The 24665-nt window shown below is 41.2% G+C and overlaps 2 protein-coding genes across 2 annotated transcripts in view; one reads left to right on the plus strand and one right to left on the minus strand.

Annotated features, from left to right (window-relative positions):
• LOC123759447 (neural cell adhesion molecule 2) overlaps positions 1-24665 on the minus strand; it is a 255243-nt gene that overhangs the window by 97238 nt on the left and 133340 nt on the right. The window lies entirely within an intron of this gene.
• LOC123759448 (uncharacterized) overlaps positions 3576-24665 on the plus strand; it is a 326826-nt gene continuing 305736 nt past the window's right edge. The window contains exon 1 of the mRNA XM_069335265.1: positions 3576-3718. The gene's annotated coding sequence lies outside the window, so the exon portion shown is untranslated. The remainder of the gene's footprint in view (positions 3719-24665) is intronic.

The raw sequence follows: 24665 nt of genomic DNA on the forward strand, positions 1-24665 counted from the left end.
AGTTCGACATGTTATACTCTGATAAGTAAACTCATATTTATAATTCTGCTATTCACATCAAGCATCTCTAATTACAAGTACTAATTATAATGCACCTATCGAAAAAAACATGTAAAATGCAAATATTATACAAAATAATTTTTGTGTCCTCACCTATAGGTGCTTAACTGTATGTGTATGTGGCATGTGCTCCAGCTCTTGGTTCCACCTCGCCTGCCACTGATAATACTGTTCCTCTTGTCTATTACGTAACCTGTTTTCCCCTGCCAGGTAAGTCCACTACGGGCTCACCATAGCCCGTGATATTTGCCCCACTCCTGTGCCAGGTAAGTTACGGGCTCACCATAGCCCGTGCTACTTGGAACCTATTCCGAGTAGCTGAATCTATAACAACAACAACAACAACCCTGCCATGGCAACCTGTGTATCCTTGCTCTCCCTTTCTCCATTCCATAAACAAATTAACATCTTAAAATCTTTTGCTGCGTTTCTCCATTTAAGTGAAATTATGCTCATGAAATATTTCCTCTGAACTCTTTACCGTATATCTCCGGTACCAATATGATAGCTAACATTATTATTGGTTTGAAACTCTTCAATAAAGTAATTATATTTTTGTGAGGCTTTCATGCACTGCTGTTGGTCTCTGGCTTGTGTGTGTGACACAAAACACGAGTTTGTGTCATTTTTATTTCCAGGTATATATTATTAAGGCACATTGAAACAAAACAAGGAGCATTGAAACAACAAGGGACCCAAGAGCTGCAAGCTTTCTTTTCCAGCGCCTCAGTGTGGCGATACAGAGGGGGAATGCGCACTGTATCCAGGGTTCCTGCCCGCCATCTGAGGAGCTGGAGGAACTCGACAACCTATGATAACCATCTTTGTAACCCATATGTAACTCTTTTTTTGTAACAAAGTTCAAATAAAGTAAATATATATGTGTACATACAAAAGAATGGGGGTGGTAGGAGAAGATAATATTAGTGTTCAGTGAGAAACCACAAGGTCTCCTCTGAATACTTTTTATTTTCTTCTCCGAGGCTATGGGTCCCCACATTGGCACCAGAGGTGGTACCCTCACAAACTTTTATTAAGGCACGTATATATATTAATCTTTTCCCAGCTCCCTATTTCATAACACTATATTTGTTAGAGGCAAATTTACGAGCCATGGCTTGCTACACCATTCGTGTAGTCTTTCTATGTTTGACTAGCGCCGTTCTCGGTATTTATATTTCTCATAATTTTTGTACCATCAGTAAATAGTGAAATGCAGACATCTGTTCTCTGCGGTTGGTTAGTTCAGTTAGTTTAGAAGGGGGTGGTTCCCCTTCAGGTAGGGGGGGAGTTGTTTCACCTTCAAGTAGGGGTGGTGTTAAACTTTGCAACGCTGCTTTTCGAGGTGCCAAGTTCTCTCAAGAATTGTATCTTTACATTATCTACAAAGTAATATTTGAATGATAATGTTGCTGAAAACTTCTCTTTACTGTTAACATTTTAAAATTAATGTTATCTGATATCATAATTATTTTTCCTGACGAATTGGAGCGTATGATTAAATATAATACAGGAAGCAGATAGCACAAAGCGTAGCTCCCATTGACAGTCGTAAACAACCAATTTTAACGAATGAAAGCCCAGGTCACTTGTATCGTGGATTATGATTGGATGTTCAAACATATTGCGATACATCGCTATTATATTGTTTTTATATTATCACCAATTATATCAATACTGTTTATTTCATTATACACGTCTGGGAGTTACATAGTAATACGAGTTTGTACTGGGAATATTTTTTATTTGTGTTTAATATTAAGCTGTTTTATTAGATAATAAAAGTGCAAACTTGCATCTGAAGCTTTGCTGGCTATAGAATGGCAGAGACAGCGCGAGAGAGAGCGGTAGAATTAATCAATTATATATTTTTAAATTAAAGTAAAAAAACGATTGATTTAAAATATTATAATACGCTTATTGTAGCTGCATAACTGTCATATATTATTCAGCAAATTTCCATTTCGCTTCTTAAATTTATTTTCTAAATAAAATCTAGTAATTACCTAATTTAGGGTTACCATATGTGAACAGTTAAGCTCCAGGACTCCTCTACCAGTCGCCACGACCCATATTTAATGACCCCGCTAACGATCATTAGTACCGCAGGTACAAGTAAGTACCAGGGTACAGAGAGCCTCTTACCACGCCTTAACAGGAAGGGTAACAAGCACCACTCTGGAAATTCTCGTACGTCAACACCTGAGAGCCGGCGGCTGGGAGCCGGGAACCCAGTCGATGTTTACAACCATCAGCTGATTTATTCCCATTTAAATTAAAAGGATTAAATACCTTTCAAGAGATGGAGTAAGATAAGCAGGTGGAGGATGTCGTGGTGCCGCGCTGTGAGGAAACACAACCTGGCCTTAAATGGGTTAATTAGCAGACTCATTGGAAAGTGGGAAGGCAGATTGTGTTGCGCGTCTCGTGGGGCGGGTGAGGCCAGTGTTACTGTAATGGTTGTGAGTGATAGTTGTGTTGTGACCACCTCTAAAGTCTATCTCAACAACTTCTCAAGTGTTCGCTCACTCCCAGTTGTGAACACTGGGTGTTGTAGTGTTTACACACTTGCCTGTTAGTTAACACTTGTGTGTGGACTAGCAACTTACAGTGTTGTTGTGTTTACAAACCTGCCTGTTAGTTAACACTTGTGTGTGGACTAGCAACTTACAGTGTTGTTGTGTTTACAAACCTGCCTGTTAGTTAACACTTGTGTGTGGACTAGCAACTTACAGTGTTGTCGTGTTTACAAACCTGCCTGTTAGTTAACACTTGTGTGTGGACTAGCAACTTACAGTGTTGTCGTGTTTACAAACCTGCCTGTTAGTTAACACTAGTGTGTGGACTAGCACATTACAGTGTTGTATTTGTGTTATGTTTCGTGTTCAACAAAATCCTGAAAGTGCATTGTAGAATAGCGACAGGACATGAAGGGCAGGACACGAAGGGCAGGACACGAAGGGCAGGACACGAAGGGTAGGACACGAAGGGCAGGACACGAAGGGCAGGACACGAAGGGCAGGACACGAAGGGCAGGACACGAAGGGCAGGACACGCCGCTACTAAATGTTAACGTGACTAAATATTAAAGTTTAGAAAGTTTAGTGATTTACTGGAAATAAAAAGTGGAAATTGGCTTTTATTGTTGTGGTAAAATGACGAACTTTTTGGGTACTTTGAGTTCTTGCAGTGTTGCTCGTCTCGTACTGGATATTTAATGCATTGTGAGTGATTGGTGAGTGTTGGCAACACCGCTTTTGTTTATGTTAGTGAGCACGTGGTGAGAAGTGTTGGCAACACCGCTTTTGTTTATGTTAGTGAGCACGTGGTGAGAAGTGTTTGCAACACCGCTTTTGTTTATGTTAGTGAGCATGTGGTGAGAAGTGTTGGCAACACCGCTTTTGTTTATGTTAGTGAGCACGTGGTGAGAAGTGTTTGCAACACCGCTTTTGTTTATGTTAGTGAGCATGTGGTGAGAAGTGTTGGCAACACCGCTTTTGTTTATGTTAGTGAGCACGTGGTCAGTAGTGTTGACACTGACCCCCGTGTCTGACCCCACTACGGCCAGCGCTGACCCCCGTGTCTGACCCCACTTCGGTCAGCGCTGACCCCCGTGTCTGACCCCACTACGGACCCCACAACCATCCTCCAGGAGAAGGTAAGCACCACCTTGAGCCTCAAGGGTGACCTCCGTCTCCACCTCCAGCATACCAACATGGAGGTGGATGTGACCATTCATATGTTATATATGTGGTATATGATTATAATGTGTATATAGGACCTTCAATAGGCACATTAATAATGACTTTTTCTGTCATTACAGGTAAGGCTTTTTTAGCTCATCGCAGGACACAACTCCACCAGCTTAAGGTATGTTCCTCTTGACTGTTGTGTCCCATGATTTTTTTTTTTAAATATTCCAGGACACGCAGTTACCATTAAACAATTATGGGTAAGTATCAGATCTCTGTCATTGGTTGTGGGGATTCCGAGACCCCTCTTTTATTGGTCCTGGGGGCGCTAAGTCCATTTTATTTTGCCTTATCGATTCGACTGAGTATTTTGTAAGTTGTGATCATGTCACTTCAGCTGTTGCCTTCAGTGACGTGAACTTCAGTTTCATTAATCCATGCTGCATGTTACTCTATAAAACTGTCGTACCAGTCTGGTATTATGGGGGTGGGAGGGTCTCCGTGCTAGAGCTGCATAATGGGTCTGACGTTCGTGGTGTTCAGTTAGTGCTAATATTGATAGTGTTAGACTTGATGTGAGTGTTTGGTGGTCCACGTTGGTGCTTGTTCTTTAAGGTTACCTTGAGGTGCTTCCGGGGCTTAGCGTCCCCGCGGCCCGGTCGTCGACCAGGCCTCCTCCAAGGTAAGTGCTGTTTGTGTGAGAGTTTTCTCCTCGGATGACTGCAAGACACCAAGGGCAGGACTTGTCATGTTGGGAAACACGTCGTGGTGTAGCGACAGTGTTGAGGGGGGGGCAAGAAGGCTTGAGTGTTGTGTCTTAGAGTTAAGACACACTCAACACTCCTCCAATATTCCTGAGTGTCTCAATGAGTTACAGAGCTCTAAGTGTCTCAAACCATTTGTTCTGAAATCATTTATTACAGAACACTCACAGATATAGTGATGGAGAATGTGTCGTAATTCGTTTATATCATAACTCGTTATCTTGTGTTTTCCTTCCTCTGAGTGCCAGTGACTGCTCGTCTGTCATACCTAATGACCTGCAAACTGTTCACTTCACAAGGAAGATTGGATTATCTTGGACAACATTGTGCAAAACATATATATCGAAATAATTAAAACTTGACAGACTTAATTGAACGCAAAATTTGAAAGAATAAAACGGCATACCAGTTACATTAGAGTTAGTTTAGTTCATTTATTATGCACCCCATACCCATCTTGTGGGCGGTAGTGGAAAGGGTTACAGAGGCACATAATGGGCTCAGGGACTGAACCCCACAATTCATTTAGCTAAGCAAGTTAAAATCTTGATGAGCTAGTTACAAAATTCAATATAAGTCATCACATCAACAATGGGTTCGAGATCGACCTCAAGGACAGGTTCTAAATTAAGCAACTGACATATGTGGAGAGCTAGTGTTAAAATATATATGTTACATTAGAGAAAACAAATTCATCGTTTCTGGGGATTATTTGGTGTAAGAAGATATATGAGGACAGTAACTAGTGTATTAATATACTAACGGTACAGATCAATAATGTACTCTGTCTATTTAGTATTATAACGCAACTGTCTATTTGAAGGACGGGTTGCCAAATCTAAAGCAATATTGTGCAAAGTCTACGAAAAGCATGAGTCCATTTAGTCTTGCAAGAGCTGTCTTCCGCAAGACTAAATACCGAACAAGATGTGTCCCTGTGACTTTCAGTTACAGTCATTGAACATGAACATTAATGGAACTCGCTCTCGTAATATGCCGATGACAAAAATAAATATAAATATATTGACCTAAATATATTGACCTAAATATATTGACCTAAATATATTGACCTAAATATATTGATTTCCCCAAAATCTGGCATCTTGTGAACTGATAACTGATAATGAATGTTGCGTTTGATTATTTTTAGGATTGATATCAGTAATGATCCAATAATAATTTTAATTATTTCATGAATAATAATAATATTTATAAGAATAATAATTATAGTTACCAGAATGATAGTAATAACTACACGAATAATTATCATTCAAATGGAATAAATAATCATAGCAACTGCTTGAATAATAATGATTCTACAAATAATTAAAACTCAAAGTAATAAATAATTGCTAGTAATACATATTTACTTGCTAGTAATACACATTTACTAGCAATAAATAATACAGAAGAGTAGTAGTAATTAAACAATAATAATTACATCAATATTAGCAATAGTTACACGAAGATTGTTAGTCTTACAAGACTAATATTTAAAAAAAAAACGTATACGAGACAGTATAATAAATACATACTAAATCTTACTCATCACAATTATCATCTTATCCTAAATGATTATTACTGGTTTACTCAATCCTACCTCAGAATGATAATACTCATCATTTAATGAATCATAAAACATGTACAATACTGACCTATCCTGTATTATCTCCTGTGTATTACAATGATGAATGCACCCAGTGAGGATGAATGAGGCAGCCGGTCGGCCGAGCGGACATCGCACTGGACTTATGATCCTGTGGTCCTGGGTTCGATCCCAGGCGCTGGCGAGAAACAATGGGCAGAGTTTCTTTCACCCTATGCCCCTGTTACCTAGCAGTAAAATAGGTACCTGGGTGTTAGTCAGCTGTCACGGGCTGCTTCCTGGGGGTGAAGGCCTGGTCGAGGACCGGGCCGCGGGGACACTAAAAAGCCCCGAAATCATCTCAAGATAATCTCAAGATAGCATTAGACCTCAAAGCAATAATATATCACACGATCCACTTAGTTAAGAGATAAGGAACCACAGTCAGAATAGCCAGTGAATATCGATCTATATCCCAGTCCCAACAATCACTTCTCAGACTTCTAACATGTTGTCCAGTCTTTTGCAAGTCTCTTTGAAGAAAACATCATTCATTTGCTTCTCAGTGAAACGTAACGTCTTTTCTTTTATGTGTGTTGGAGTGTTCATGCTGGATACGTCTTAAGGACTTCACACTATACAAACTCTAACAGGGTTGTTCGGTTCGGTAACAGGGTTGTTGATTTGTGGAACCAATTACCGCGTAACGTGGTGGAGGTGGGGTCCCTCGATTGTTTCAAGCGCGGGTTGGACATGTATATGAGTGGGATTGGGTGGTTATAGATAGGAGCTGCCTTGTATGGGCCAATAGGCCTTCTGCAGTTGCCTTTGTTCTTATGTTCTTATGTTCTAGCGTCATGGAATATAAGGTAAATTATTTTGCACCGTACGGGGTATAAAATCTAAATTTCAGACACATTAAAGAACCCGATTAAGTAGGAATAAATATATTTTTTTATTTTTAACTTTAGGACAATACGAAACAAGTTGATGTGCTAATTTTATCAATGAAATGTATGGGAAAAACTATATATTGATCAAATGAAAGATTTATTGGTCATAGAGTTTAGAAATAATTTCAGAAAGACGATGCTCTCAGTGCTCAGGTTCGTGAATATAACATTATAAATTCGGATTAAAAAAAAAGGAAACCGTAACCGTATAACAACCCTTGAGCTGCTATGCTGACTCGCGACTGACAGCGGCAGACATTCTCCCACTTACAGTAACTGAGAATGTAATCATTGAATATTAGAATAACCCACATCACAATAATTGCTTCTTAATTAAATTCGAAATACTTGGATAGTCCATAAATTATTAATATTAATGTTCTGAATATATTAATGATCACTTTTAATTTCAATTTACGTGCACTCAGAAGTTTGAAACCAAAGAGATATTCAGTTTTTGATCAATAACAACTTTGGAAATTGATGAGAGGGAGGAGCTGGACGCCTTAAAAATCAGGATAGAGGTACACAGTGATCAACTGCCAGTTAAGGCTAATGGAATGGTCCGAGTGGACTGGTTACATTGCCTTGTTTCCTGGCCACCAGTAATATCAGCGTTCCTGTGGCTAAATTTATACAGCATTCCCCTCGTGTCCTAAGTTATTTTCATGCATATAAATATTGTCTTATTTCGGTTTTTAAACGAATCTTTAATACATGAACGTAATCGAAAAAAGAGGAATAGTAATATCATTGTTACATTTTGCGATTAAGCATTCTGACAAAATTATATTTAATGTATGAGATAATGGAATTTATAGTCCAAGGGTAAGGAGGCATTTTCCGTGTGTATAGAACCACAGCTTCCTGTCCAATGTTCTCTGGTCCTAGCGCATAGAACCACTCATCCCAGCATAGAACCACTCATCCCAGCATAGAACCACTTATCCCAGCATAGAACCACTCATCCCAGCATAGAACCACTCATCCCAGCATAGAAGCACTCATCCCAGCATAGAACCACTCATCCCAGCATAAAATCACTCATCCCATCATAGAACCACTCATCCTATCATATACCTACTCATCCCAGTATTGAACTAGTGATCCCAGTGTATGGAACCACTGATCTCAGTGTATGGCACCACTGATCCCAGTGTATGGAACCACTGATCCCAGTGTATGAAACCACTGATCCCAGTGTATGGAACCACTGATCCCAGTGTATGGAACCACTGATCCCAGTGTATGGAACCAATGATCCCAGTGTATGGAACCACTGATCCCAGTGTATGGAACCAATGATCCCAGTGTATGGAACCACTGATCCCAGTGTATAGAACCACTGGTTCCAGTGTATGGCATCACTCCCCCCCCCCTCCCCATACACAAGGGGGGGGGAGTGAGCCCCACCTCCTCAGTGTGTAAATGAAGCTGGAACAAATAGGAAATCTCAATATCCGAGAGAGAAAATACCCGTGAATTATTGACCCAATTTGGTTTCATTGTATTTAGATAATGGACGCCTCTTATGTAGAGCGCCGGAAATCAGGCTTGTTTGCCATGCTCCTCGGAATGTTTTCCAATTATAGGCGAGCATCTGTTTCTGGGGGCGAGCCTTGGTGATGCTTGATCTGTTATAGAAGCTGCTTGAGTTGCTCTCGTCCTCAAAACTCACGTCCATTGTGCTCTGAATATCTCCAGTGATATCATTTTTGAATGGTTTTGCTTCGAATATATGAATTTTGTTATTGTTACGATATAGTTACGCAAGTATTTTTGACTTTAAGCTCTAGGCCATGACGGGTTTTTTGTCATCAGCTGCACCTGTGGTGAATATATTCACTGGAGTTTTATTTGTGTTGAATACTGGGATTTTATTATACCATTTTTTGGGGTGACCTCCACCGGTTTCCATTATGTGGGGCAATTAGCCTCGCATCCCCTGCGTTATAGGGGCGAGTGCATGGGGTTGGGACCCATCTTCCCAAAATTCTCTCCATTAAAAGTCAAAATTACCTCGAATCTGGGAGTGACGTTCCTGTCCAAGGCTCACACAACACGAGGAGGTTCATGTGACTGTGAGGGTTATGAGAGCAATAATTAAGGACTGCAGCTGATGATTTGATCAGCTGCAACCTGTGCAAATCATCAGCTGCACAGGTGCAGCTGATGATTTGGAGGCTGAATAATTTAACCCTTAAATTGATCCAAAGAAAAACATGTGTTTTTTCTTTTGAAATGGTAATACAGTGAAGATTGGAGTAAATGTTAGAATAGGAAGAGAAGGACATTATAAAATGTAAGGAAGAAGTGTGTTAATTAATAACTAATGATTAAGATGGCGCAAAAAATTATATCTCTGGTTGTATTTCTTGCGTCTCCTTGTGTTTATAAGTCAAATTAAAGCCTAAAAGAGGCAAGGCTTCATTTGTTTTTGAATGTGTAGCGTGTGTTAGCACAGGAGTCAGATCTCCAGTTTCCTGGAGACCAATGACCTTTGCAACCCGGGTCAGCGACCCTTCGCAACTCCTGGTCAGGAGGTCAAGAAAGACGAAACGATTGGATCCAGGCTACCAGCCTCATTAGTCGTTGAGATTGTAAGTCTCGTCCTAATAACACACTCAGACCTTGACAAAGCACTCAGGAGATTACGAAGGACTTGGTGTAGTTCTTTACATAAAATTCACAAATACATAAGTGTAGGGTTTTGATGATGACTTGATCTCAATCGACTTCGGTCCAGGACGGACCGAAACGTCGTCGTCCCTTCACCTTCTAGTGTGTGGTCTGGTCAACAGGTTTTGATGATGTTTAACAGTAATAACTTCAAGGTATTCATATATGGTAAAAATGATGACCTTTAACAAAATTCAGGGTTCATGACACAAATCTGTTCATTGTAGGAAAGCAACAAGTAAAGGATCTTAGAGTAATGTTTGACGACCTAACGCTTAGTGAGCACAACCAAGCAATATAGAATCAGCTACAAAAACGATTGGATAGATTGCAGAACATGTTAAGATGGATTAGTTGAATTATTCAAATCCTTTGTGCCGTTCTGCTTTGAGTATTGCCCAATACTTCCACCTTCAGAGCAGGAAAGATTGCCGAAATAGTCGGAATACAGAGAACATATTCTGGTCGCTTAGACACAATAAAGCTTAAACTATCGGGCTCGTCTCAGAGCTCTCCAAATGTACTCTCTAGAAAGGAGACGAGAAAGGTACCAAATTATATATACATGGAAAATGCTGGGGGTCAGGTCCCAAATTTGCATATTAAAATATGTAATAAAATATATAATATTGCACATATATAATAACATATAGAGTGAACGATATAGAGGAAAATACAGAAAAGAGTCAGTGAAGAGTAGAGCCGCCCTGACCACAATCTACGAACGCTCTTTGAACATCAGAGGTTCACAGTTGTTCAACATCCTCCCAGCAAGTACGAAAAATATTGCCGAAACAAAATTAGAAATCTTCAAGGAAAAAATGGGACAATTTCCTGCAAGAAATGCCTGGCTAACAGGGCTGCAATGGATACCTGGGGCCCGCTCCCAGCAACAGCCTGTTGGAACAAATTCAAACATGTCAAGCCTGGCCCGGGCCGGGCTTGGGGGGGTGGGGGAGTACGAGAACTCCCAGAACCTCATCCAGGTACAGTCCAGGTATAATACTGAAGACATACAGAGTGTATTACGTTACGTATATTATAAAGATGGGGGTATCCCCCACTGAATGACGTGATAGGTGGTAGTTTTAACTCCAGGTATTTATGGGAAAATGGTTATCGATGAGGAAATTCGTGCATTGAGAGTACTGCATTATGAATACATAATTCGGGATCAATAATGTACATAAATAATACGCCGCATACGGTAAATACTGCAGAACTGTTACAAAAGAGTGTATTGACTTCTCGCTTGGGGGACCCGACGTTGGTGATTGGGGGGGGGGGAGACGTGGAAGCCACATCCTCACTACTCTTTGTCTTCATCACTGTCACCTTCCTCACTGCTCACTGTCTTTATATATAGGTAAACTTCATAACACAATCGATTTAATTTGTGAATGTATTATCTTGTCAAAATACATGTATCTTTGGAACATATGTGGGTTTCCCAGTAAGTTGCAGCAAGGTCTCTCTTGATTCTATCGTGCCACGCAAAGGAGGAAGATTGAGAACAATCTCTGAACCCCCTTTCCTTCCTATGACTGTCCCCCACCACCCACCAGTCACCCTACAATTCTTAGTGAGGTTAGCTCCTATCGTCTGGTTTTTCTCCCTTGGAGATACTCATTTTTTTTAAGATATAGATGTGCTTATGAGAAAAGTGTATGTGTGTGTATGATGCGGTAAGATGAGGGGGGATGAGATGAGAATCATCTCATAAGATAAGATGATTCTCGTACAGTTAACTGTACAAGAATCTTAATAGTCGATTAAGGCAACGTCTGGGATCCTCTCAGACGTAGGTTCGAATCCCCATCACGGCCCTTGTGGATTTATTCATTAACTGGTATATGGGATCAGATATTGGTGCTTGGCAAGTGGTGAAACAGAGATCGTCACTCCCAAGAATCCTAAGGTGAGAAATATCATAACTCTAGAAGGTGAGTGAGAGAGATCTGAGAGATGTGAACTAAAGAACAAATGGTGGTGATCTTGGAGAAAAAGACGATGAACAAAGTGAACTCCAAGTAAGTATTTGGTTAAGAAAATCGAGAAATTTATTATTATTATTATTATTATTTTCTACCACAGACGTGGCCACACATTTACAATGCTAAACAGCATATACATTTTCTTCTATCCTAAAGTGAATGGTGAATGACTGAGTGGAACGTGGCAATGAAATGAAGCGGTTACACTGCTCATTTATAATAATAACAAGAAAATATTATGAATAAAAAATTAACGAGACTAAAAAGAAAATTGAAGATTAAAATAATAGATATATGAAAAGATCTGTTAAGCAAAAAAACAAAAAAGACCAGAGCTATTAAGGAGGTTGGAAGAAAAACTCAAGAATTTTTTTTTTACAAAACACGAAGCTCATTCGCATATAAAAGTAAGGAAATGTAGCGGGGAGACTGGTGGACAGGTAAATAAGAATGTTTTGGTAGACATTGGAGAATGATAAATGCTGAATATTACATTAAAATGAGGCGGAGAAAACCCCTTGTGATGCCTAATGAGGATGAAAGATGGAAGAAAAGAAAGCAAGATTGTAACTGAAGGCCTGATGCGAATGAGAGAATAAATGAAGAACAGTGAAGTGCTGAGTGAAATCTCTCACTTTAAATACCTGGGATATATATGACTATTCAAGGAGAAATTTGTGTAACTTCAGAGTAGGGATAGAGAGGAGAAATTTGTGTAAGTTCAGAGTAGGGATAGATAGGAGAAATTTGTGTAAGTTCAGAGTAGGGATTGATAGGAAAGGAAACTGGCTAGGCGAATAAAACCTCTGGATAGGAGAAGCAACATTCAACATATATAACCAGTGTCTGTGAGGACTGGCGAACCAAGCTGTTACCTACGGCTATCAGACGATGGTGTGAAATTAACGTGAATATCCACTAGTTAAACAAGTTGATCTGGACAATTTGAGAAGCACTTTTACTCTTAGGAGAAAACATTAAATAAGAGATGAAAATATCATAGATGTGCAATACAGACGTTCATAGAACATAAACTGAGGGGAACCATATTGAGATGGTTGGCCATCTTCAACGAAATGATGATGGTAAACTATTCAATTTGAGATGTTTAGGGCAGGTGGGTAGGAAGGTGGGTAGGAAGGTGGGTAGGAAGGTGGGAGGACTGGGTGAGTGAGGGAGTGCTCAAGCAGGAGGAAAAGAGTTTGGGCAAAACACTGAAAAATGGTGAGGAACTGCTCAGCGGAAATGGGTCGTATTCACCTTGTTGTATTCACCTAGTTGTGCTTGCAGGGTTGAGCTTTGGCTCTTTGGTCCCGCCTATCATCTGTCAATCAACTGGTGTACAGATTCTGGAGCCTATATTGGGCTTCATCATAGCTACATTTGAAACTGTGTATGGAGTCAGCTTACACCACATCACTGCCTAATGCATTTCATTTGTTAACTATTCTGACACTGAACAAATTCTTTCTAACGTCTCTGTGGCTCATTTGGGTACTAAGTTTCCATCTGTGTCTCCTTGTTCGTGTTCCATCCATGTTAAATAGTTTGTCTTTGTCAACCCTGTCAATTCCCCTGAGAATTTTCTAGGTGGTGATCATGTGTTCCCTTACTCTTCTGTCTTCCAGGGGACGTGAGGTTTAGCTCCCTTAACCTTTCCTCGTAGCTTATACCTCTCAGTTCTGGGACTTGTTTGGTGTCATACCTCTGAATCTTCTCTAACTTTGTCTTGTGTTTAACTAGGTACGGACTCCAGGCTGGAGCTGCATACTCCAGGATTGGTCGTAGGAAGTGAATGTTGTGTATTTATTTGTATATAAAATGTATGGTAGTTAAAGAGGAACACCGCGGAGGTTATCTAATGGAGCACTGGGCTGTTGAGGTGGAGTGAGGTGGGCTGTTGAAGTGGGTTGTTGAGGTTGGCAATTGGCCTGAGGTAATGTCGCTTTACCGATGTACTTTATATTGGGTTGTGAATGTTCTAATGAAAGGCCCCCAAAAAAATATTTGTTTTTTTTAACAGGTATTATTTATGACCAACTCTCACCCAACTCTCAACCAACTCTCAACCAACTCTCAACCAACTCTCAACCAACTTTTACCCAGCTCTCACCTAGCCCTCACACAACCCTCACTCTCACCCAACTCTCACCCAACTCTCACCCAACTCTCACCCAGACCATTCACTCAATTTGCCACTCCATAAAAAATATACAATAGCGTTACCAAACCTGAAACGTATGAACGCAAGCAATGCACCAAATCTATCGAGGCCGCTGCATAGAAAACGCCAATATGTCACACGGCTTTAAATTGTTACTATTAAATCACACACGAATGGAAAGGTCTATTGCATAAAAACAAAAAAGTTTTACATGAGAGGACAGGCAGAGCTTTTCACAATGTACCTGACCATTTTCTCGTCCGAGTTCATGAGAGTGGGAAAAGTCGATACGTTTTGGGTAATTTTCCGAACAAAAAAAACATTAATGTAATACCGGGTTCTGCTACAGTTTGGTGTAGCGGAATGAAACGAAATTTTGGACTAGTTTGACTGAGACTTTTAATACTTCGTGTTAGAGGAGCTCTGTCGGGCTCTGTAGCTTGTATGAGGAGGCGAGGAGACGTGAGGTGTGAGGGGGAGGAGGATAAAGAGCGGGGTTAAGGGTTCCACGATCAACCATTACGTATGGACGATCAATGGAGCAGTGGTGAAGGTACCTGTGCTGTTGGTGGGGGTGACCTGTGGTGGCCTGGGTTCGAATCCTCTGGGAGGTCAAAGTTAAAAGGTGATATATGTACTTGGGGAGGGGGGGGGACATTCATTCATGCTTTGCTTACACACACACACATACACACACAAACACACACACACACACACACACACCACACACACACACACACACACACACACACACACACACACACACACACACACACACACACACACACACACACACACACACACACATATATATATATATATATATATATATATATATATATATATATATATATAATGTATACACACACACATGAGGTAACTTAAGCCCAGCTGGAGCTGTGGGAATTAAAAGTGTCTGGAGTAAAACTTTCTCGAAGGAAAACGGACACGACGGCCCCCAACTCAGTTACAAGAGTCTTGACAGTAATTTTCTCAACGACCTGAAGGAAGGCTGAGCTTGCAGGAGTGAAGTAATACCTTAAAATGTTACAGTTCATGTTACTGTATGTCTCCCATAGACAAATTCAAGCCTCTACATGGAAACATATTATAACCTGATGTCAAGATTGATTAATAATTAATTGACAGATCGTCACAGTTTTTGGTGACATCTGAGACTTGTTTCTGAGCTCATTCAGTCTCGAAACTAATGGTTTTGATGCCTCTTTTGAAAGCCTTAAATCTTCATGTTATTCATATCGGACTGATTAAAGCATTGAGGCCTCGTGGTGTGACCCACGATCTTCAAAATGTACCTGAGAATCATGTTGGACCACCTCATCTCCCCTATGCAGCTCGTCTCCAAGAGAAGGAAGCGCTTTACAAACTGATACAGGTATTTCACCTGAACGAGGCCCCGGACGACCTGCCGAGTCTAGGCTCGAGTCTCCGGGTTTTTCTTTATTTTTCCAATTGACGCCAACAGGGGTCTCGCTTCATGCAGGTCGGCGTTCAATCCTCGACCGTCCAAGTGGTTGGGCACCATTCCTTTTCCCCCCGTCCCATACAAAATTCTTATCCTGATCCCTTTTCCCAGTACTATATAGTCGTAATGCCTTGTCGCTTTCCCCTGGTCTACTCTCGTCACTCTTCCAAAGAGGTGAATACACTCGAGATATTCCATGAACAAAATGCTTAAACGCAAATGAACTAAGTTTGAAATTCACACGGACTATGTATCATAGATATGGAACATTATATTGACTTTGGAACATTTGGAACATTGTAATTCCGAGCGACTGGAACGAATCGTGTAAATATAGAAGATGTTCAGTGTGTTGGATGATTAGTGTCACAGATGTAGTTAGGAGTTACAGTGGTCTCCAGTGGACGGTAGTGGCATAATGACTCTACCGTCATAATGACTCTACCGTCATAATGACTCTACCGTCATAATGACTCTACCGTCATAATGACTCTACCGTCGTAATGACTCTACCGTCATAATGACTCTACAGTCGTAACGACGCGGGAAGCCGAGAATATGATCACTAGCAGAGGAACATGTTTGCATTAATTCCAGAGATAAGACATTATACAAAGAGAGAACTCATCTTACGAGGATCACGTTCATACAATGAAGGCATTATCCACTCATTTTTTAACAACTTCCACTAATGTAGACAACTTGTTAACACCTTCCCCTCGTGTAGCCATCTTATTCAACAGCTTCCATTGGCGTAGCCAACGTGCCCAACCACTTCCACCATGCTGGAGCATCGCATAAGTGTTGGAGCAGACGCTAAGGGGGGGAGGGGGGCCCTAGGGAAATCACAGTTATGACTAAATGGCTGTCTTCCTGTGACGTCTTCCTCTCCTCCTCCCCCCCCCCCTAGTCTTCCCTCACCTTCATGCTCATGATCCCTACACAAGCCTCAATCTCTTCTACGTAGGTGCTTCTGACGCTTATCTTTCTCTCCCTCTATTTCTCCCATCATTCATACGTATCTAAAACCTTTCCTTCGGTCCATCTTCCTACTCACTCTCGCTCCCTCCCTGCTTTCCACCCTCTATCTCTTATACTTTCCATCCCTCTCTATCCATCCATCTCAAAACCCTTCCCTAATCTTTCCTCTCTCCCTCATTCTTCCCTCATTATATGTCTTCATTCCTCTTTTTCTCTCTGGCTCCGTCTCGTTTCTATCCCTCTTTCTTTCCCTCTGTCTCGCTCCTTCTTGCATTCCTTCACGTAAAAGACGTAAGACTGGATGCAGAGAGGAGATAGGGTAGATGTGTTTACTTTCCAGGGAGCACTGTGTGTGTGTGTGTGTGTGTGTGTGTGTGTGTGTGTGTGTGTGTGTGTGTGTGCGTGTGTGTGTGTGTGTGTGTGTGTGTGTGTGTGTGTGTGGCAGCGAGGTGTACACTCACATGCCTCCCTGCCTCAGGGTACATGAAGAATAACTAGACATAACTAGACATAACTAGACATAACTAGGGATAACTAGACATAACTGGACATAACTAGATATAACTAGACATAACTGGACATAACTAGACATAACTAGACATAACTAGACATAACTAGGCATAACTAGACATAACTAGACACAACTCGACATAACTCCAAATACGACTTGATAATAGTCGATTATTTTCATAGATTAGTTCACTATTGCGTCTCATTCTCAAATTGGGAGTTGTTCTGTACCCGCAACATCTGACCTTTCATCAATCACAGTAGAAAATGGAGAAAAGGTCATTACTTTCTCTTCGAATTGACTATTAAAATTCGTCCGAACTTGGGCTAATAGAATTAAATCTGCCAACCCTAGATGATAGAAGGAACACAGCAGATATGATCACAACTTACAAGATACTGAGGGGATTAAAGTGGACAGGAACTGCCTCTTCAGACTGAGAGAAGGTAGGATAAGAGGACACAGGTGGAAGCTGGAAACGCAATTTAGCCTCAGGGACGTAAGAAAGTACTTTGTTCCCTGTTCGGGTTGTTGACAAGTGGAATGTCCTACCAGAGGAAGTTGTGGAAGCCACCTCCATCCACAACTTTAATGTCTGATTCGACAAAGAATTTTAAAGTTAGAATAGTTAGGTTGAAACGCTACAGGTACCAGGCCAGTACCAGGCCAGTACCAGGCCAGTACCAGGCCAGTACCAGGCCAGTACCAGGCCAGTACCAGGCCAGTACCAGTCCAGTACCAGGCCAGTACCAGGCCAGTACCAAGCCAGTAGGCGGGGCCTGAAGAGCTAGACCTTACTCCGTAGACACAGATAGGTAAGTACTCATAGGTAAGTACACACAGATCCTCGCGAATAGCGCTCGAGAGACGCAGTTCAAAGGGCCCGGGTTCAATTCCCGGCCGAAGCAAAAACAAATAACGCGTTTCTTTCACCTGAGGCTTCTGTTCGCCTAGCAGTAAATAGGTACCTGGCAGTTAGACAGCTGTCACGGGCTGCTTCCTGGGGATATGTGTGTGAAAATGAGAAATGTATTGTAGATGTGAAAGAGAAAATTAGATCACAAGAGTCAGCACATTAGAAACCTGACGGCTAGAAAGGCGGGGTCCAAGAGCTAAGAGCTCGATCCCGTAGTCACAAATAGATACATATAGTAAATACTGAGACTGATGGATGACTACTATAGTAAATATAGTATAGTATTTACTATAGTAAATACTCACATCATTAGTCAAACCATAACTTACACATAAATTAAAAGCAAAAACACCGTCTCCCGCCCAAAAAAAACTTTATATAGCATCAAAAATAGTCGAGCATAATAATATTGGAGGTGAGGTGAAGGTCTCTCGTGGACCATTACATAATGACCAGAGCGGCGTACGGCTCCAACAGGGAACATTGTGTAATGGATCCTGGACCCACCTGCATATTCCCAGCTGCCTCACAAGTCCACTATTTTTGGTCTTTTGTCTGTGGGTTATGAATATTTTTTTCCGTTTTTGTGAACCAGTTCTCACCAAATTGTTTATCTAAGTCACTGAAGCAGCTGGACGCTAAGTTGTTATCTTCTGAAGTTAGTATTATATAATTATTGTGAAACTTCGTGACATAAGTCAGAACTTGAAGATAATTGGTTGAATTTATTTATTTATTAACATTTTGGTGGTCTGGTCTCTGAGGGTGTCCACCATATATGTCCTGGACCTCCCCTCCCCCCCTCCCTGCGGCCCCGCTCAGCGATCTTGGTTATCTTGAGGTTATCTTGAGATGATTTCGGGGTTTTTTAGTGCCCCCGCGGCCCGGTCCTCGACCAGGCCACCACCCCCAGGAAGCAGCCCGTGACAGCTGATTAATACCCAGGTACCTATTATACTGCTAGGTAACAGGGGCATAGGGTGAAAGAAACTCTGTCCATTGTTTCTCCCCGGCGCCTGGGATCGAACCCAGGACCACAGGATCACAAGTCCAGCGTGCTGTCCGCTCGGCCGACCGGCTCCCAATGCGACCGGCGATGCTTAAATGTTTACAATCATTTTGTGACCTTCCTGTGTCGTCTGCCCCGCCGCCTCCTCCTCCCTCCTTTAGTTATTTTTTAGATGTTATAACTACAAATTATCTCTAAAAAATTTCGCAAATGAATTCTTTAGAGAATACATGCAAACAAGTGTATGAATACATATGAGCGAGAACTCTGAATACATGAAGGTCTATGTCACATGTGCAACTCTCTGCTTGGTCCTGATTGGTCCACTCTAGTGATTGGTCTCTGATTGGTCCACTCTAGTGCCCTAGATATGCTCTCTCTACATAATAATGACGATTTTCATAAGTTTTCAGACTGGTTGATGCAAATAGAATAGCTCAGTAGTAATATAATAACTTATAGTAATACACTATAATTCAATGATCTCGGGAAAATTAACATAAATTCCCTGCTATGCATAATTTGCCCGTAGTCCCGTAAAATAGATAATACTCCCAAAGCTTGAATGTTTCTCAAGCCTGCAATTTTCTTAAAATAAGTGTGGAGTTACTATTCTATTTTGTAATATGTCGCACCACTAAACTTCTCTCGCAGGCGATCTTGCACAGGGATATGGTAGAAAAATAATATTTGTATATATGAGAGAGACACAGAGACAGACATACAGATAGACAGAGCAGAGGCAAAGAGAGATAGACATAGATACAGACAGAGACATTCTGACACAAAAACCGAGACACACACAGACAGAGAAAGACGTCTCTCTTGATATAAATTATTCTAGCACCAATCTTTTCATCATATCTTGTGTTGTTCTACACATAAGAAGGAAGATGAAAAATTTACTCTCCAAAGTTCATTGTACAGGTTCACATGGCTCGGTGCACCATCCGGTTCAGTGCACATGTCTGAGCCATAAAGCCAGTTACAGTGAGAGACCAATCTTGTGCCTCACATTAATTTCATGCGTATTTTCGTATCTTCTCTTCACCTGCTTTATTAAATAGACTAATGACTCTACTGGTTAAACTCACGACCATTTGTTCTTTAGCATAAATGTCTCCAAATCATCAATAACTCAAGCTTTTACATAATTTCTAAACATTCTTTCCATTAGTTTACCCAAGGTGCATTAAAGTGCTTCTGCATGTACTTCATTCTCACCTGCAACTTTCTCGTACTTCAGCTTCTGCACTCCTACATTAACGGTCCATGAACACTTTTTAAGTGTAGAAGTGTGTATTCCTTCCCCCCCGTCCCATCCCTAATCCTTATCCTGACCTTTTCCCAGTGTCATATAGTCGTAATGGCTTGGTGCTTCATCCTGATAAATCCCCCCATCCCCTCCTCACTATTGAAGTAATCTTGTAAACAATTGTTCATCTGTAGTTAATTCTTACCACCTACTTTTTAATATCTTCTCTACTCAAATTTTCTCCCTGTCGATCTTCGCGTTATTCGTGAAGACTAAAAACTAACGGTATTCGCGTTAGTTTTTTTCTGCTAGTCTAATTGCAAATTTTTATTTTTTTCCAATTTAACTCTTCCGTTTTAAGCTCTTTTTTCTTTTAAATTTACATTGCGTTTTTATCTGTCTAACAACTTTTTCACTTAAAAATCATGACTCATCAAACTTTCACTGTATTACTTGCTTCCTCTTTCTCATCTGCCTCTACAGAGCCGGTAGAGTTCCTCTCACCACCTGCTCTACACTGAGCCTCGTCCACTCAGTTTCTCTGAATCGTCTTGAAGCTTTGATTCCCTAATAAACCAACCCATGTAATAAAATATACATTAAACCCACATGATAGAGACATTAAAATGTTTCAGTGTTTCGATCCCTCTTGAATCACTGTCGGGTTGAAAATTTGAAAAACCTTCACTGCAGTGTGTAGGGTGAGAGACAGACGGCTGACAAGGAGAGGTGAAGCTAGCGAGGGACAATAGGAGAGGTGTGGCGTAAACTGGAATAATAACAGAGGAAAAAAATAAGAGAGAGAAAGAAAGAAAGATTGTCGAGTCGTATTCCCCGAAAAACTCGTCAGATAAGGCTTACCTAAGCTTACTATGAAGAGAAAGCCCCAAGCCTGATAACAGTAGTGAGACGTCTGAGACGTCAGACAAGACATCAGACGTCTTGGCTGACGTAGCTCCTACGCTCTTCCTCTCGTGGACCCACCATCTCTCAGCTTTCCCCAAGCACCGCACATGGCAACTGCCTCCATTGTGTTTCTAACTCAAACTAAATACTTAAAAAGAGAGACAAAAAAGAGACACACACACCCGGCCGGAAACCATGCGGACTCTAGCGCAGTTTTCCCAAATGATTACGTTTTTCGTATGAGCACCGTGGTAATGACATATCAAAGAGAACGAACATGTAAGCCGAAAATTGGTGTAGCAGCTGTAGCGGACACATCAGTGGGACGTGGGCTATGAGAGAGAGAGAGAGAGAGAGAGAGAGAGAGAGAGAGAGAGAGAGAGAGAGAGAGAGAGAGGAGAGAGAGAGAGCGAGAGATAGACAGGTCGAAAGAGAGAGCGAGAGAGACAGCCCGAAAGAGAGAGCGAGAGAGACAGACCGAAAGAGAGAGCGAGAGAGACAGACCTAAAGAGAGAGACAGACCGAAAGAGAGAGCGAGAGAGACAGACCGAAAGAGAGAGCGAGAGAGACAGACCTAAAGAGAGAGACAGACCTAAAGAGAGAGACAGACCGAAAGAGAGAGCGAGAGAGACAGACCTAAAGAGAGAGACAGACTGAAAGAGAGAGCGAGAGAGACAGACCTAAAGAGAGAGACAGACCGAAAGAGAGAGCGAGAGAGACAGACCTAAAGAGAGAGACAGACCGAAAGAGAGAGCGAGAGAGACAGACCTAAAGAGAGAAACAGACCGAAAGAGAGAGCGAGAGAGACAGACCTAAAGAGAGAGACAGACCGAAAGAGAGAGCGAGAGAGACAGGCCGAGAAAGAGAGACAGAAAGAGAGAGCGAAGAAAACGAAAGGAAAGACAAAGAAGGCAGAGAGAGAGAGAGAGAGAGAGAGCTAGGAAAGCAGAGAGCAATCAGAATATATGATGAACCAGGACTATTCCTACTGGAGAAGAGGTAAATATTATTCCACTCGTGATCGTGCTATACTCGCCCCAATTCATCCTATGTTTGGGATTTCCGCGGTATTCCTGATTTTGTTTTAAATTAAATATTTACGGGGACCTCAAAAATGCAGTATTTACATCTGCCCAAAATAGAATACATTACGTCCACAATTAACTGCTCTTTATTCCGTCCTGTTCATTTATTTTCATTCATTGTTGTAAAAGACAGAGGCAATCAAAGCATTAGAACGAAAAATGTTAGGATCATGTAATTGCGCATAACGACACGGGTAAGCTTGGGTAATTAGCAGCAAATAGAGCTGAGCCTGTACCATTATTTACCACTAGAAATAGGCATGAGGAGAGAGTAGGGATGTGCTGGGATGTCACACTGGGAGCTGAGTTATGAGAACTGACTATGAGGTTGCTTATGAGTACAAACTTATGGCTGGAACATAAGCATTGTATAAGAGGTAAGATATGAGGGTAAAGGCAAAAAGCTGAGACATGAGGTATTTTGCTCTCACAAGTTTACTCTCATTTTCTCCATTTTCTTCTGTCAAAAGTTTTTAGCTTCACGTCCTGCTTCATTATTCTCTCCCGGCGCTGTTTACCTCTGTTGTCGCCGCCATGTTTAGGAAATTAGGATCTTCTCCAGTTTCTGACATTTGGCTCTCAAATTTCTCACTTAAATCCTCAATCTGTTTCTTGCAGTTATCCTTCATCAACATTATTTGCCTCTATATTTACTCCATTGTGTCTTCCCTCTCCCTTTGAACCAAAATTCTTGTTTTATTCATTGTCTCACCTGAGGTTTTCTCCTCTGTCCTTCCCATCATGCGATGCTTTCTCTCCCCTACCATGGTTTAGTCTCAAATTAAAGATACATATACTATGTAGGTACAGTATATATAGGGATAGAGTCGGAATACAGTAGAGTTGGTGGGAGGAAGCTTGGGGAAAGTTGAGTAAGCGGGATACACAAGAGGCTGGTGAAAGTAAATGAAGTTGTCGTAAGAGAGGATTGGACAACAACATAAGTAGAAGGGGGGCGAGGAATGGAGGACTGTGCAAGGAGGGGGCAGAGATGGGGTCAGGTAAGGCTGAGGCAATTTAGAGAGGAGAGAACTAGCGGGCGATCTATTGGGGTGGTGTACAGCACAAGTGGCCATGCAGCGAGGGGTGAGGTACTAGGCACACATGGGGCCCTCTGTCTCATGATAAGCTAGTGACGCCACCAGCACTTAGTAGTTCACATTACTATAATATTTGCGTGTAAAGCGTCGTTGCATCTTCTCGCACAGAACACTTGCTAGCACAATGGCCTGCCCTGGCAGTGTGTAGTTAACACTTCCTCATCACGCCCTGTGGTTTGCTTGCTGTCAATATTGCTTAGCTTTTTCCCGTTTTCATAAGACTTACATATTAACCCTCAAAAAAAATCCATACCATCCAGGTGCACTTTATGAGTTATTTGACAGATTTTCGTGACTGTATCTTCCAACTGTCCCGTGATAATGTTACATGTGTCTCACTATACCACTGGTGGAATGTCTATGTCTCGGTCGGGGACCACTACCTGTGTCGCCGTGTATGTGTGTGTATTATTTTTTCAGATGAAAAGCGTAGTAGGTAAAAGAATTTGTGCCGTATTCCCTCCTTTAGATACAATGGGCGACAACGAGGTCTGTCGAGCAGAGACCCTACCTGGACTCATTTTTATTTCCCGCTGTTGACTTGCTGGCTTGGAGCCTTAGACTTGACGTGTCAGGCTCACAGCCTGTGAGCCTGATAAGACTCTGGACAGGAAGATCAGAATATTATGGGGATGGGGCAGAACCGGTAACTTGCGACGTAGACTTAGAGGGACTTAAGATATGTTGTTACGTTGTGTCTAACTTTGTTGACACAAAGTTATATATATATATATATATATATATATATATATATATATATATATATATATATATATATATATATATATATATATATATAATGACAATGTCAGACCACGAAGGAAGGATTAAAACAGAAAAATCCTAAGGTACTTTCGTATTTAATAATACATGTTCAGAAGGCTGGATTTATTATTCAGTGGTGTGGATATATAGGAAGGAATGAGGTGAGGTGAGAATATTTGTCTTTGTTCACAAACATAAGAGAATAATGAGATAAGAGGATATTAATAGTGTATTATTGAGATAAATGGGTATCAACGATCTTACTCAGATCGTTTTTAACTGATCAAGCAAATGTGGATCTAAATTATATAAACCACAACTAACGTTCAAATTGCATGATTTTGTAGTTTGTATTAAAGCAGATTCAATAATGTTTCTATTGAAAATGTTTCTACGCTTCGTTATTGAAGAAGACTTCTCCCAATCATTTTGCTGAGAAATTTCTGACAGATGAACAAACAAAGCATTAGACAATTGGCCATGTCTTTAAAAAGTATTTATGTTCATTCATGAACAGGTAGACCTCAGTCTTGCAGACAAAAATAAGTACACACACACACACACACACACACACACACACACACACACACACACACACACACACACACACACACACACACACACACACATTCCCAGAATGCAGCTTATGTCAGCTTTTTAACTCCTAGGTACTTGTTTACTGATGACTAAACAGACGTATCAGGCGAAAGAAACTCGGCCCAAGTTTTTTTCCCCGCTACGATTCGAACCAGGATACATG

Source organism: Procambarus clarkii, chromosome 32 (genome assembly GCF_040958095.1).
Source record: "Procambarus clarkii isolate CNS0578487 chromosome 32, FALCON_Pclarkii_2.0, whole genome shotgun sequence".
Classification (NCBI taxonomy): domain Eukaryota; kingdom Metazoa; phylum Arthropoda; class Malacostraca; order Decapoda; family Cambaridae; genus Procambarus; species Procambarus clarkii.